The sequence below is a fragment of the Aquarana catesbeiana genome, linkage group LG07 (assembly GCF_042186555.1).
Source record: "Aquarana catesbeiana isolate 2022-GZ linkage group LG07, ASM4218655v1, whole genome shotgun sequence".
Taxonomy (NCBI): Eukaryota; Metazoa; Chordata; class Amphibia; order Anura; family Ranidae; genus Aquarana; species Aquarana catesbeiana.
The window spans coordinates 5434615-5452651 of NC_133330.1; positions in this window are offsets into that span (position 1 = coordinate 5434615).

The window sequence follows — 18037 nt, forward strand, 5'->3', positions numbered from 1 at the left end:
TAGGTCCACCTTGCTGGTAGCGGGTTGGACCCCCTTTATTAGGTCCACCTTGCTGGTAGCGGGTTGGACCCCCTTTATTAGGTCCACCTTGCTGGTAGCGGGTTGGACCCCCTTTATTAGTTCCACCTTGCTAGTAGCGGGTTGGACCCCCTTTAGTCATTTTTAGTGGCATAGATACAACAAGGTGTTGCAAACATTCCTCAGAGGTTTTGCTCCATAGTGAGATGATAACATCACGCAGTTGCTGCAGATTTGTCGGCTGCACATCCGTGATGCCAATCTCCTGTTCCACCACATCCCAAAGGAGCTCTATTGGATGAGAAGTGGTGAGTGTGGAGGCCATTGGAGTCCAGTGACCTCATTGTCCAGTGGTGAGATGATTGGAGCTTTGTGACATGGTGCATTATCCTGCTGGAAGGAGCCATCAGAAGATGGGGACACTGTAGTCATAAAGGGATGGACATGGTCAGCAACAATACGGCGGTAGGCCGTGGAGTTTAAACCATGATCAATTGGTACTAAGGGGTCCAAAGTGTGCCAGTAAAATATCCCCCCCACATCATTACACCCCCACCACCAGCCTGAACCGGTGATACAAGGCAGGATGGATCCATGCGCCAAATTCTGACCCCACCATCTGAATGTCGCAGCTGAAATCCAGACTCATCAGACCAGGCAACGTTTTTCCAATCTTCTATTGTCCAATTTTGGTGATCCTGTGCCAATTGTAGCCTCAGTTTCCTGTTCTTAGCTGACAGGAGTGGCCCCCGGTGTAGTCTTCTGCTGCTGTAACCCATCTGCTTCAAGGTTCAATGTGTTGTATATTCAGAGATGGTATTCTGTATATCTTGGGTGTAACGAGTGCTTATTTGAGTTACTGTTGTCTCTCTATCATCTGCCCATTCTCCTCTGGCCTCTGACATCAACAAGGCATTTTCCTCTACACAACTGCCGCTTACTGGATATTTTCTCTTTTTCCCACCATTCTCTGTAAACCCGAGAGATGGTTGTGCATGTGTAGCACTGCCCCCATAAGGATTGCTGGGTGTAAACTTCCCTTGGCCTCCCTTACCTTGCAACCAGTTGTAATTAGTTATTGAAAAAAGAAATGGTGCAGTAAATATTTACAGAAAATATATTAAAAAATAGACATAAGCAATATAGAAAGTGAAAAATCCAAAAGTAACGTTCATCTGATCTGCAGTTCCATGCACGGTCCATTCCGGTCAGGACTGTCTTTACGGCAGGGCAAAAGGGTCAGCTGCCCTGGGCCCCATCATTGTTGTGGGGCCCAAAGCAGCTTCCTCATACTTGCCAACTATCGCAGTTTAAATTCCCTTGTCCCTTGAAGTTTTAGTCCAGTGCTATGTCCTGATATCTCAGTGTGAAGTGCTGCTACTAATGCTGCCCAGCTCTGATCTATTGTTGTGTACAGATGACTCACCTGCAGACCCTGTGTTTACATGTAAATAACCTTCATTGATATGTAATTAGAGGCGGGATTAATATGTAAATAGAGGCAGCATTCATATGTATATGATGCCCCCCTGAGGTCATATCCACCATCACCTCTGCTGAATGCTGCCCACCGGGAGGTAAAGGGGCATGCTTGAAAGTCCTGCCTGCAACTGTGGTCATTAACCCTAACATCAGCCTGTTCTGCAAAGGAAAGCAAATTGGAGGGGGAATCCTTTTTCAAAACAACATGGTGTGACAGCACAGTGAATTGTGGTGAATACGCACATCTCAGCCAATGTGTGACGGTGTCGATAACAGTTAATGGCACTGCTGTGTATCTGCTAAAAGGCAGCACGTTTCTGTGGTGTCAGGAAAGCAATTTTGCATACATTCCTGACACACACAAATGCGAATGCAAGCTAAGTGTCTCAGTTACATTGGTGGTCAGTGTAAATCTTCTCATTACTTTGGGGCTTGGTGTAGAATCCTTTCATTCACACCAGTGGCCAGTGTAAAGGTCCCCCTTACATTGGTGGTCAGTGTAAATCCCTCCTTACATTGGTGGGTACTTTGCATGCCCCTATTACATTAGTGGTCAGAGTAAATCGCCATTACATTAGTGGTCTGTGTAAATCCCCATTAGATTAGTGGTCTGTGTAAATCCCCATTACATTAGTGGTCAGTGTAAATCTCCATTACATTAGTGGTCAGTGTAAATCTCCATTACATTAGTGGTCTGTGTAAAAACCCATTACATTAGTGGTCAGTGTAAATCTCCATTACATTAGTGGTCAGTGTAAATCTCCATTACATTAGTGGTCTGTGTAAAAACCCATTACATTAGTGGTCTGTGTAAATCGCCATTACATTAGTGGTCTGTGTAAATCCCCATTACATTAGTGGTCAGTGTAAATCTCCATTACATTAGTGGTCAGTGTAAATCGCCATTACATTAGTGGTCTGTGTAAATCCCCATTACATTAGTGGTCAGAGTAAATCGCCATTACATTAGTGGTCAGTGTAAATCTCCATTACATTAGTGGTCTGTGTAAAAACCCATTACATTAGTGGTCTGTGTAAATCTCCATTAGATTAGTGGTCTGTGTAAATCCCCATTACATTAGTGGTCAGTGTAAATCTCCATTAGATTAGTGGTCTGTGTAAATCCCCATTACATTAGTGGTCAGTGTAAATCTCCATTACATTAGTGGTCAGTGTAAATCCCCATTACATTAGTGGTCTGTGTAAATCTCCATTACATTAGTGGTCTGTGTAAATCCCCATTACATTAGTGGTCAGTGTAAATCTCCATTACATTAGTGGTCTGTGTAAATCCCCATTACATTAGTGGTCTGTGTAAATCCCCATTACATTAGTGGTCAGTGTAAATCTCCATTATATTAGTGGTCAGTGTAAATCCCCATTACATTAGTGGTCTGTGTAAATCCCCATTACATTAGTGGTCAGTGTAAATCTCCATTACATTGTTGGTCAGTGTAAATCTCCATTACATTAGTGGTCTGTGTAAATCCCCATTACATTAGTGGTCAGTGTAAATCTCCATTACATTGGTGGTCAGTGTAAATCTCCATTACATTAGTGGTCTGTGTAAATCCCCATTACATTAGTGGTCTGTGTAAATCTCCATTGGATTAGTGGTCTGTGTAAATCCCCATTACATTAGTGGTCAGTGTAAATCTCCATTACATTAGTGGTCTGTGTAAATCACCATTACATTAGTGGTCAGTGTAAATCCCCATTACATTAGTGGTCAGTGTAAATCTCCATTACATTAGTGGTCAGTGTAAATCTCCATAACATTAGTGGTCTGTGTAGAAACTCATCTTTATATTGGTAATCTGTGAGAGGGAGAGTCTTGGGCATCTGTTCTATTACCCAGACACAGAGTCCATTGGTGGAGCTCCGATGGAATTCTTTAAAATGTCCGGGGATAGTTAGATTACTATCTTCTATGAATTGTAAAATGAATTTAGGAGATATGTTTTCCTTTTTGTGGTAAATGATTTCTGGCGGTGAGTAAAAAATTTGCAGGTCTAGTGACTTTTTGCATTGGTACATGACCTTAATTGAGAGGAAGGTCAGGGATAGTGTGGAGGTTTTTTATGGATTTTAGCTTACTTAGAGCAATATGACTTTTAACATTTCTGGCCTTCCGATATGTAATCTTATAATCCGATATCCAATCTCCGGCCTAGCAGCCCGGTGGCACACGACACACATCCTCCCAGACAGCCGTCCAGGTGGCACAGAACACCGATCACCTGACCTCACCCAAATATATAGGCTCTCCCAGCAGGCCAAGGGATTCAAGAAAACCCATGCCCATTGGCTGAGATACCCCACATACCCATAACCTGACCTTGGGTTGCCCTTCTCATATCTACTACCACCAAGTACCCGGCCACCCAGTGGTGGAAGAGAAAAGTGCAGTAAGGCCAAACTTAGGGAGAAGTCAATAGATCTCTATCAATCAACCAGGATAACGATTTCTGGCAAATAAATTTGTGAGGATCATCCCTGACTAAACCCCAGGGTGCTACATAAATTTAATAGCAACCCTGCCTAAACATCAGGGTGCTACACATGTGAAAGGATACAGATGCCGTGTCCCAATGTGACATCCGTTCAGGTGCATGGCCCAGGACACACTCTTGTTGAGACACGCACCCACACAGATGGCACATTGGGACACACCGGCTGCACGGCACTGCAGTTGCGATTGGGGGTGCATGGACATGAACACAGCAAGGGTTAGACCCGCACCCACATGGATCACATATTGGGACCCCGCAGGTTCTGTCAATGTGTCCCAACCTGGACTGTTTTCTTATCTTTTCTTTGTGTCACCTTCCATGGATGTGCGGCAAAGACCCGACAGTGAAATCTGAGCGCTTGTGTTACACTTTGTGTATTTTGGAGAAGATCCGGGCGGTGCTCAGTATGACTTCCCCGTTCTCCTCATACAGACCGGGGTTCCTCAGCCCTCCTATCCTCACACGGGAGACTATTCTTCGGGAGCTCTATCATGACGAGACAGTAGCCAGCTATTGGTTAAAGGAGCAAACCCAAAACACTGAGCTGCAGAGAGCTCTGTGACTCCCCCTATCAACTGAACAAACTCCACCCATAACTGATCTACAGAGGTCCACACTCCACCCATAATCCCAAATCTACAGAGGTCCACACTCCACCCATAATCCCAAATCTACAGAGGTCAACACTCCACCCATAATCCCAAATCTACAGAGGTCCACACTCCACCCATAATCCCAAATCTACAGAGGCCCACACTCCACCCATAATCCCAAATCTACAGAGGTCCACACTCCACCCATGATTCCAAATCTACAGAGGTTCACACTCCACCCATAATCCCAAATCTACAGAGGTCCACACTCCACCCATAATCCAGATCTACAGGGGTCCACACTCCACCCATAATCCCAAATCTACAGAGGTCCACACTCCACCCATAATCCAGATCTACAGAGGTCCACACTCCACCCATAATCCCAAATCTACAGAGGTCCACACTCCACCCATAATTCCAAATCTACAGAGGTTCACACTCCACCCATAATCCCAAATCTACAGAGGTCCACACTCCACCCATAATCCAGATCTACAGGGGTCCACACTCCACCCATAATCCCAAATCTACAGAGGTCCACACTCCACTCATAATCCAGATCTACAGAGGTCCACACTCCACCCATAATCCCAAATCTACAGAGGTCCACACTCCACCCATAATCCCAAATCTACAGAGGTCCACATTCCACCCAAAATCCCAAATCCACAGAGGTCCACACTCCACCCATAATCCAGATCTACAGAGGTCCACACTCCACCCATAATCCAGATCTACAGAGGTCCACACTCCACCCATAATCCAGATCTACAGAGGTCCACACTCCACCCATAATCCCAAATTTACAGAGGTCCACACTCCACCCATAATCCCAGATCTACAGAGGTCCACACTCCACCCATAATCCCAAATCTACAGAGGTCCACACTCCACCCATAACCCAGATCTACAGAGGTCCACACTCCACCCATAATCCCAAATCTACAGAGGTCCTCACTCCACCCATAACTGATCTACAGAGGTCCTCACTCCACCCATAATCCAGATCTACAGAGGTCCACACTCCACCCATAATCCAGATCTACAGAGGTCCACACTCCACCAATAATCCCAAATCTACAGAGGTCCACACTCCACCCATAATCCAGATCTACAGAGGTCCACACTCCACCCATAATCCCAAATCTACAGAGGTTCACACTCCACCCATAAACCCAAATCTACAGAGGTCCACACTCCACCCATAACTGATCAACAGAGGTCCTCACTCCACCCATAACTGATCTACAGAGGTCCACACTCCACCCATAATCTCAAATCTACAGAGGTCCACACTCCACCCATAACCCAGATCTACAGAGGTCCACACTCCACCCATAATCCCAAATCTACAGAGGTCCTCACTCCACCCATAACTGATCTACAGAGGTCCTCACTCCACCCATAACTGATCTACAGAGGTCCACACTCCACCCATAATCTCAAATCTACAGAGGTCCACACTCCACCCATAATCCCAAATCTACATAGGTCCACACTCCACCCATAACCCAGATCTACAGAGGTCCACACTCCACCCATAATCCCAAATCTACAGAGGTCCTCACTCCACCCATAACTGATCTACAGAGGTCCACACTCCACCCATAAGAGATCTACAGAGGTCCACACTCCACCCATAATCCAGATCTACAGAGGTCCACACTCCACCCATAATCCAGATCTACAGAGGTCCACACTCCACCCATAATCCCAGATCTACAGAGGTCCACACTCCACCCATAACCTGATCTACAGTGGTCCACACTCCACCCATAATCCAGATCTACAGAGGTCCACACTCCACCCATAAGAGATCTACAGAGGTCCACACTCCACCCATAATCCAGATCTACAGAGGTCCACACTCCACCCATAATCCCAGATCTACAGAGGTCCACACTCCACCCATAACCTGATCTACAGTGGTCCACACTCCACCCATAATCCCAGATCTACAGAGGTCCACACTCCACCCATAAGAGATCTACAGAGGTCCACACTCCACCCATAATCCCAGATCTACAGAGGTCCACACTCCACCCATAATCCCAGATCTACAGAGGTCCACACTCCACCCATAATCCCAGATCTACAGAGGTCCACACTCCACCCATAAGAGATCTACAGAGGTCCACACTCCACCCATAATCCAGATCTACAGAGGTCCACACTCCACCCATAATCCCAGATCTACAGAAGTCCACACTCTACCCATAATCCCAGATCTACAGAGGTCCACACTCCACCCATAATCCCAGATCTACAGAGGTCCACACTCCACCCATAAGAGATCTACAGAGGTCCACACTCCACCCATAATCCAGATCTACAGAGGTCCACACTCCACCCATAATCCAGATCTACAGAGGTCCACACTCCACCCATAATCCCAGATCTACAGAGGTCCACACTCCACCCATAACCTGATCTACAGTGGTGCACACTCCACCCATAATCCAGATCTACAGAGGTCCACACTCCACCCATAAGAGATCTACAGAGGTCCACACTCCACCCATAATCCAGATCTACAGAGGTCCACACTCCACCCATAATCCCAGATCTACAGAGGTCCACACTCCACCCATAACCTGATCTACAGTGGTCCACACTCCACCCATAATCCCAGATCTACAGAGGTCCACACTCCACCCATAAGAGATCTACAGAGGTCCACACTCCACCCATAATCCCAGATCTACAGAGGTCCACACTCCACCCATAAGAGATCTACAGAGGTCCACACTCCACCCATAATCCAGATCTACAGAGGTCCACACTCCACCCATAACTGATCTACAGAGGTCCACACTCCACCCATAATCCAGATCTACAGAGGTCCACACTCCACCCATAATCCCAGATCTACAGAGGTCCACACTCCACCCATAATCCCAGATCTACAGAGGTCCACACTCCACCCATAAGAGATCTACAGAGGTCCACACTCCACCCATAATCCAGATCTACAGAGGTCCACACTCCACCCATAACTGATCTACAGAGGTCCACACTCCACCCATAATCCAGATCTACAGAGGTCCACACTCCACCCGTAATCCCAGATCTACAGAGGTCCACACTCCATCCATAATCCCAGATCTACAGAGGTCCACACTCCACTCATAACTGATCTACAGAGGTCCACACTCCACCCATAACTGATCTACAGAGGTCCACACTCCACTAGGGTTGCCACCTCATCCCTTTAAACCCGAAAACATAATAATTACACGGCTTCTGGGGCTGATTAAGGTGGTAATTAAACTCACTTGGTGACTTATCTGCATTTAATTAGCCTCAGAACCCGTGTAATTCAAAGGTGTTCGGGTTTAAAGGGATGAGGTGGCAACCCTACGCTCCACCAATAACTGATCTACAGAGGTCCACACTCCACCCATAACTGATCTACAGAGGTCCACACTCCACCCATAACTGATCTACAGAGGTCCACACTCCACCCATAATCCCAGATCTACAGAGGTCCACACTCCACCCATAATCCCAGATCTACAGAGGTCCACACTCCACCCATAACCTGATCTACAGAGGTCCACACTCCACCCATAATCCCAAATCTACAGAGGTCCACACTCCACCCATAATCCCAGATCTACAGAGGTCCACACTCCACCCATAAGAGATCTACAGAGGTCCACACTCCACCCATAATCCAGATCTACAGAGGTCCACACTCCACCCATAATCCCAGATCTACAGAGGTCCACATTCCACCCATAACCTGATCTACAGTGGTCCACACTCCACCCATAATCCCAGATCTACAGAGGTCCACACTCCACCCATAATCCAGATCTACAGAGGTCCACACTCCACCCATAATCCCAGATCTACAGAGGTCCACACTCCACCCATAATCCCAGATCTACAGAGGTCCACACTCCACCCATAATCCCAGATCTACAGAGGTCCACACTCCACCCATAAGAGATCTACAGAGGTCCACACTCCACCCATAATCCAGATCTACAGAGGTCCACACTCCACCCATAATCCCAGATCTACAGAGGTCCACACTCCACCCATAAGAGATCTACAGAGGTCCACACTCCACCCATAATCCAGATCTACAGAGCTCCACACTCCACCCATAACTGATCTACAGAGGTCCACACTCCACCCATAATCCAGATCTACAGAGGTCCACACTCCACCCATAATCCCAGATCTACAGAGGTCCACACTCCACCCATAATCCCAGATCTACAGAGGTCCACACTCCACCCATAACTGATCTACAGAGGTCCACACTCCACCCATAACTGATCTACAGAGGTCCACACTCCACTAGGGTTGCCACCTCATCCCTTTAAACCCGAAAACATAATAATTACACGGCTTCTGGGGCTGATTAAGGTGGTAATTAAACTCACTTGGTGACTTATCTGCACTTAATTAGCCTCAGAACCCGTGTAATTCAAAGGTGTTCGGGTTTAAAGGGATGAGGTGGCAACCCTACTCTCCACCAATAACTGATCTACAGAGGTCCACACTCCACCCATAACTGATCTACAGAGGTCCACACTCCACCCATAATCCCAGATCTACAGAGGTCCACACTCCACCCATAATCCCAGATCTACAGAGGTCCACACTCCACCCATAATCCAGATCTACAGAGGTCCACACTCCACCCATAATGCCAAATCTACAGAGGTCCACACTCCACCCATAATCCAGATCTACAGAGGTCCACACTCCACCCATAATCCCAGATCTACAGAGGTCCACACTCCACCCATAAGAGATCTACAGAGGTCCACACTCCACCCATAATCCAGATCTACATAGGTCCACACTCCACCCATAATCCCAGATCTACAGAGGTCCACACTCCACCCATAACCTGATCTACAGTGGTCCACACTCCACCCATAATCCCAGATCTACAGAGGTCCACACTCCACCCATAAGAGATCTACAGAGGTCCACACTCCACCCATAATCCAGATCTACAGAGGTCCACACTCCACCCATAATCCCAGATCTACAGAGGTCCACACTCCACCCATAAGAGATCTACAGAGGTCCACACTCCACCCATAATCCAGATCTACAGAGGTCCACACTCCACCCATAACTGATCTACAGAGGTCCACACTCCACCCATAATCCAGATCTACAGAGGTCCACACTCCACCCATAACCTGATCTACAGAGGTCCACACTCCACCCATAATCCCAGATCTACAGAGGTCCACACTCCACCCATAATCCCAGATCTACAGAGGTCCACACTCCACCCATAATCCCAGATCTACAGAGGTCCACACTCCACCCATAACTGATCTACAGAGGTCCACACTCCACCCATAACTGATCTACAGAGGTCCACAATCCACCCATAATCCAGATCTACAGAGGTCCACACTCCACCCATAATCCCAGATCTACAGAGGTCCACACTCCACCCATAACCTGATCTACAGAGGTCCACACTCCACCCATAACTGATCTACAGAGGTTCACACTCCACCCATAATCCCAGATCTACAGAGGTCCACACTCCACCCATAATCCAGATCTACAGAGGTCCACTCTCCACCCATAACTGATCTACAGAGGTCCACACTCCACCCATAACTGATCTACAGAGGTCCACACTCCACCCATAATCCCAGATCTACAGAGGTCCACACTCCACCCATAATCCCAGATCTACAGAGGTCCACACTCCACCCATAATCCAGATCTACAGAGGTCCACACTCCACCCATAATCCCAGATCTACAGAGGTCCACACTCCACCCATAAGAGATCTACAGAGGTCCACACTCCACCCATAATCCAGATCTACATAGGTCCACACTCCACCCATAATCCCAGATCTACAGAGGTCCACACTCCACCCATAACCTGATCTACAGTGGTCCACACTCCACCCATAATCCCAGATCTACAGAGGTCCACACTCCACCCATAAGAGATCTACAGAGGTCCACACTCCACCCATAATCCAGATCTACAGAGGTCCACACTCCACCCATAATCCCAGATCTACAGAGGTCCACACTCCACCCATAAGAGATCTACAGAGGTCCACACTCCACCCATAATCCAGATCTACAGAGGTCCACACTCCACCCATAACTGATCTACAGAGGTCCACACTCCACCCATAATCCAGATCTACAGAGGTCCACACTCCACCCATAACCTGATCTACAGAGGTCCACACTCCACCCATAATCCCAGATCTACAGAGGTCCACACTCCACCCATAATCCCAGATCTACAGAGGTCCACACTCCACCCATAATCCCAGATCTACAGAGGTCCACACTCCACCCATAACTGATCTACAGAGGTCCACACTCCACCCATAACTGATCTACAGAGGTCCACACTCCACCCATAATCCAGATCTACAGAGGTCCACACTCCACCCATAATCCCAGATCTACAGAGGTCCACACTCCACCCATAACCTGATCTACAGAGGTCCACACTCCACCCATAACTGATCTACAGAGGTCCACACTCCACCCATAATCCAGATCTACAGAGGTCCACACTCCACCCATAACCTGATCTACAGTGGTCCATACTCCACCCATAATCCCAGATCTACAGAGGTCCACACTCCACCCATAAGAGATCTACAGAGGTCCACACTCCACCCATAATCCCAGATCTACAGAAGTCCACACTCCACCCATAATCCAGATCTACAGAGGTCCACTCTCCACCCATAACTGATCTACAGAGGTCCACACTCCACCCATAACTGATCTACAGAGGTCCACCCTCCACCCATAAGAGATCTACAGAGGTCCACACTCCACCCATCATCCCAGATCTACAGAGGTCCACACTCCACCCATAAGAGATCTACAGAGGTCCACACTCCACCCATAACTGATCTACAGAGGTCCACACTCCACCCATAAGAGATCTACAGAGGTCCACACTCCACCCATCATCCCAGATCTACAGAGGTCCACACTCCACCCATAAGAGATCTACAGAGGTCCACACTCCATCCATAACTGATCTACAGAGGTCCACACTCCACCCATAAGAGATCTACAGAGGTCCACACTCCACCCATCATCCCAGATCTACAGAGGTCCACACTCCACCCATAAGAGATCTACAGAGGTCCACACTCCACCCATAACTGATCTACAGAGGTCCACACTCCACCCATAAGAGATCTACAGAGGTCCACACTCCATCCATAATCCAGATCTACAGAGGTCCACACTCCACCCATAATCCCAGATCTACAGAGGTCCACATTCCACCCATAACCTGATCTACAGTGGTCCACACTCCACCCATAATCCCAGATCTACAGAGGTCCACACTCCACCCATAAGAGATCTACAGAGGTCCACACTCCACCCATAATCCAGATCTACAGAGGTCCACACTCCACCCATAATCCCAGATCTACAGAGGTCCACACTCCACCCATAATCCCAGATCTACAGAGGTCCACACTCCACCCATAAGAGATCTACAGAGGTCCACACTCCACCCATAATCCAGATCTACAGAGGTCCACACTCCACCCATAATCCCAGATCTACAGAGGTCCACACTCCACCCATAAGAGATCTACAGAGGTCCACACTCCACCCATAATCCAGATCTACAGAGCTCCACACTCCACCCATAACTGATCTACAGAGGTCCACACTCCACCCATAATCCAGATCTACAGAGGTCCACACTCCACCCATAATCCCAGATCTACAGAGGTCCACACTCCACCCATAATCCCAGATCTACAGAGGTCCACACTCCACCCATAACTGATCTACAGAGGTCCACACTCCACCCATAACTGATCTACAGAGGTCCACACTCCACTAGGGTTGCCACCTCATCCCTTTAAACCCGAAAACATAATAATTACACGGCTTCTGGGGCTGATTAAGGTGGTAATTAAACTCACTTGGTGACTTATCTGCACTTAATTAGCCTCAGAACCCGTGTAATTCAAAGGTGTTCGGGTTTAAAGGGATGAGGTGGCAACCCTACTCTCCACCAATAACTGATCTACAGAGGTCCACACTCCACCCATAACTGATCTACAGAGGTCCACACTCCACCCATAATCCCAGATCTACAGAGGTCCACACTCCACCCATAATCCCAGATCTACAGAGGTCCACACTCCACCCATAATCCAGATCTACAGAGGTCCACACTCCACCCATAATCCCAAATCTACAGAGGTCCACACTCCACCCATAATCCAGATCTACAGAGGTCCACACTCCACCCATAATCCCAGATCTACAGAGGTCCACACTCCACCCATAAGAGATCTACAGAGGTCCACACTCCACCCATAATCCAGATCTACATAGGTCCACACTCCACCCATAATCCCAGATCTACAGAGGTCCACACTCCACCCATAACCTGATCTACAGTGGTCCACACTCCACCCATAATCCCAGATCTACAGAGGTCCACACTCCACCCATAAGAGATCTACAGAGGTCCACACTCCACCCATAATCCAGATCTACAGAGGTCCACACTCCACCCATAATCCCAGATCTACAGAGGTCCACACTCCACCCATAAGAGATCTACAGAGGTCCACACTCCACCCATAATCCAGATCTACAGAGGTCCACACTCCACCCATAACTGATCTACAGAGGTCCACACTCCACCCATAATCCAGATCTACAGAGGTCCACACTCCACCCATAACCTGATCTACAGAGGTCCACACTCCACCCATAATCCCAGATCTACAGAGGTCCACACTCCACCCATAATCCCAGATCTACAGAGGTCCACACTCCACCCATAATCCCAGATCTACAGAGGTCCACACTCCACCCATAACTGATCTACAGAGGTCCACACTCCACCCATAACTGATCTACAGAGGTCCACAATCCACCCATAATCCAGATCTACAGAGGTCCACACTCCACCCATAATCCCAGATCTACAGAGGTCCACACTCCACCCATAACCTGATCTACTGAGGTCCACACTCCACCCATAACTGATCTACAGAGGTTCACACTCCACCCATAATCCCAGATCTACAGAGGTCCACACTCCACCCATAATCCAGATCTACAGAGGTCCACTCTCCACCCATAACTGATCTACAGAGGTCCACACTCCACCCATAACTGATCTACAGAGGTCCACACTCCACCCATAATCCCAGATCTACAGAGGTCCACACTCCACCCATAATCCCAGATCTACAGAGGTCCACACTCCACCCATAATCCAGATCTACAGAGGTCCACACTCCACCCATAATCCCAGATCTACAGAGGTCCACACTCCACCCATAAGAGATCTACAGAGGTCCACACTCCACCCATAATCCAGATCTACATAGGTCCACACTCCACCCATAATCCCAGATCTACAGAGGTCCACACTCCACCCATAACCTGATCTACAGTGGTCCACACTCCACCCATAATCCCAGATCTACAGAGGTCCACACTCCACCCATAAGAGATCTACAGAGGTCCACACTCCACCCATAATCCAGATCTACAGAGGTCCACACTCCACCCATAATCCCAGATCTACAGAGGTCCACACTCCACCCATAAGAGATCTACAGAGGTCCACACTCCACCCATAATCCAGATCTACAGAGGTCCACACTCCACCCATAACTGATCTACAGAGGTCCACACTCCACCCATAATCCAGATCTACGGAGGTCCACACTCCACCCATAACCTGATCTACAGAGGTCCACACTCCACCCATAATCCCAGATCTACAGAGGTCCACACTCCACCCATAATCCCAGATCTACAGAGGTCCACACTCCACCCATAATCCCAGATCTACAGAGGTCCACACTCCACCCATAACTGATCTACAGAGGTCCACACTCCACCCATAACTGATCTACAGAGGTCCACACTCCACCCATAATCCAGATCTACAGAGGTCCACACTCCACCCATAATCCCAGATCTACAGAGGTCCACACTCCACCCATAACCTGATCTACAGAGGTCCACACTCCACCCATAACTGATCTACAGAGGTCCACACTCCACCCATAATCCAGATCTACAGAGGTCCACACTCCACCCATAACCTGATCTACAGTGGTCCATACTCCACCCTTAATCCCAGATCTACAGAGGTCCACACTCCACCCATAAGAGATCTACAGAGGTCCACACTCCACCCATAATCCCAGATCTACAGAAGTCCACACTCCACCCATAATCCAGATCTACAGAGGTCCACTCTCCACCCATAACTGATCTACAGAGGTCCACACTCCACCCATAACTGATCTACAGAGGTCCACCCTCCACCCATAAGAGATCTACAGAGGTCCACACTCCACCCATCATCCCAGATCTACAGAGGTCCACACTCCACCCATAAGAGATCTACAGAGGTCCACACTCCACCCATAACTGATCTACAGAGGTCCACACTCCACCCATAAGAGATCTACAGAGGTCCACACTCCACCCATCATCCCAGATCTACAGAGGTCCACACTCCACCCATAAGAGATCTACAGAGGTCCACACTCCATCCATAACTGATCTACAGAGGTCCACACTCCACCCATAAGAGATCTACAGAGGTCCACACTCCACCCATCATCCCAAATCTACAGAGGTCCACACTCCACCCATAAGAGATCTACAGAGGTCCACACTCCACCCATAACTGATCTACAGAGGTCCACACTCCACCCATAAGAGATCTACAGAGGTCCACACTCCATCCATAATCCAGATCTACAGAGGTCCACACTCCACCCATAATCCCAGATCTACAGAGGTCCACATTCCACCCATAACCTGATCTACAGTGGTCCACACTCCACCCATAATCCCAGATCTACAGAGGTCCACACTCCACCCATAAGAGATCTACAGAGGTCCACACTCCACCCATAATCCAGATCTACAGAGGTCCACACTCCACCCATAATCCCAGATCTACAGAGGTCCACACTCCACCCATAATCCCAGATCTACAGAGGTCCACACTCCACCCATAAGAGATCTACAGAGGTCCACACTCCACCCATAATCCAGATCTACAGAGGTCCACACTCCACCCATAATCCCAGATCTACAGAGGTCCACACTCCACCCATAAGAGATCTACAGAGGTCCACACTCCACCCATAATCCAGATCTACAGAGCTCCACACTCCACCCATAACTGATCTACAGAGGTCCACACTCCACCCATAATCCAGATCTACAGAGGTCCACACTCCACCCATAATCCCAGATCTACAGAGGTCCACACTCCACCCATAATCCCAGATCTACAGAGGTCCACACTCCACCCATAACTGATCTACAGAGGTCCACACTCCACCCATAACTGATCTACAGAGGTCCACACTCCACTAGGGTTGCCACCTCATCCCTTTAAACCCGAAAACATAATAATTACACGGCTTCTGGGGCTGATTAAGGTGGTAATTAAACTCACTTGGTGACTTATCTGCACTTAATTAGCCTCAGAACCCGTGTAATTCAAAGGTGTTCGGGTTTAAAGGGATGAGGTGGCAACCCTACTCTCCACCAATAACTGATCTACAGAGGTCCACACTCCACCCATAACTGATCTACAGAGGTCCACACTCCACCCATAATCCCAGATCTACAGAGGTCCACACTCCACCCATAATCCCAGATCTACAGAGGTCCACACTCCACCCATAATCCAGATCTACAGAGGTCCACACTCCACCCATAATCCCAAATCTACAGAGGTCCACACTCCACCCATAATCCAGATCTACAGAGGTCCACACTCCACCCATAATCCCAGATCTACAGAGGTCCACACTCCACCCATAAGAGATCTACAGAGGTCCACACTCCACCCATAATCCAGATCTACATAGGTCCACACTCCACCCATAATCCCAGATCTACAGAGGTCCACACTCCACCCATAACCTGATCTACAGTGGTCCACACTCCACCCATAATCCCAGATCTACAGAGGTCCACACTCCACCCATAAGAGATCTACAGAGGTCCACACTCCACCCATAATCCAGATCTACAGAGGTCCACACTCCACCCATAATCCCAGATCTACAGAGGTCCACACTCCACCCATAAGAGATCTACAGAGGTCCACACTCCACCCATAATCCAGATCTACAGAGGTCCACACTCCACCCATAACTGATCTACAGAGGTCCACACTCCACCCATAATCCAGATCTACAGAGGTCCACACTCCACCCATAACCTGATCTACAGAGGTCCACACTCCACCCATAATCCCAGATCTACAGAGGTCCACACTCCACCCATAATCCCAGATCTACAGAGGTCCACACTCCACCCATAATCCCAGATCTACAGAGGTCCACACTCCACCCATAACTGATCTACAGAGGTCCACACTCCACCCATAACTGATCTACAGAGGTCCACAATCCACCCATAATCCAGATCTACAGAGGTCCACACTCCACCCATAATCCCAGATCTACAGAGGTCCACACTCCACCCATAACCTGATCTACTGAGGTCCACACTCCACCCATAACTGATCTACAGAGGTTCACACTCCACCCATAATCCCAGATCTACAGAGGTCCACACTCCACCCATAATCCAGATCTACAGAGGTCCACTCTCCACCCATAACTGATCTACAGAGGTCCACACTCCACCCATAACTGATCTACAGAGGTCCACACTCCACCCATAATCCCAGATCTACAGAGGTCCACACTCCACCCATAATCCCAGATCTACAGAGGTCCACACTCCACCCATAATCCAGATCTACAGAGGTCCACACTCCACCCATAATCCCAGATCTACAGAGGTCCACACTCCACCCATAAGAGATCTACAGAGGTCCACACTCCACCCATAATCCAGATCTACATAGGTCCACACTCCACCCATAATCCCAGATCTACAGAGGTCCACACTCCACCCATAACCTGATCTACAGTGGTCCACACTCCACCCATAATCCCAGATCTACAGAGGTCCACACTCCACCCATAAGAGATCTACAGAGGTCCACACTCCACCCATAATCCAGATCTACAGAGGTCCACACTCCACCCATAATCCCAGATCTACAGAGGTCCACACTCCACCCATAAGAGATCTACAGAGGTCCACACTCCACCCATAATCCAGATCTACAGAGGTCCACACTCCACCCATAACTGATCTACAGAGGTCCACACTCCACCCATAATCCAGATCTACGGAGGTCCACACTCCACCCATAACCTGATCTACAGAGGTCCACACTCCACCCATAATCCCAGATCTACAGAGGTCCACACTCCACCCATAATCCCAGATCTACAGAGGTCCACACTCCACCCATAATCCCAGATCTACAGAGGTCCACACTCCACCCATAACTGATCTACAGAGGTCCACACTCCACCCATAACTGATCTACAGAGGTCCA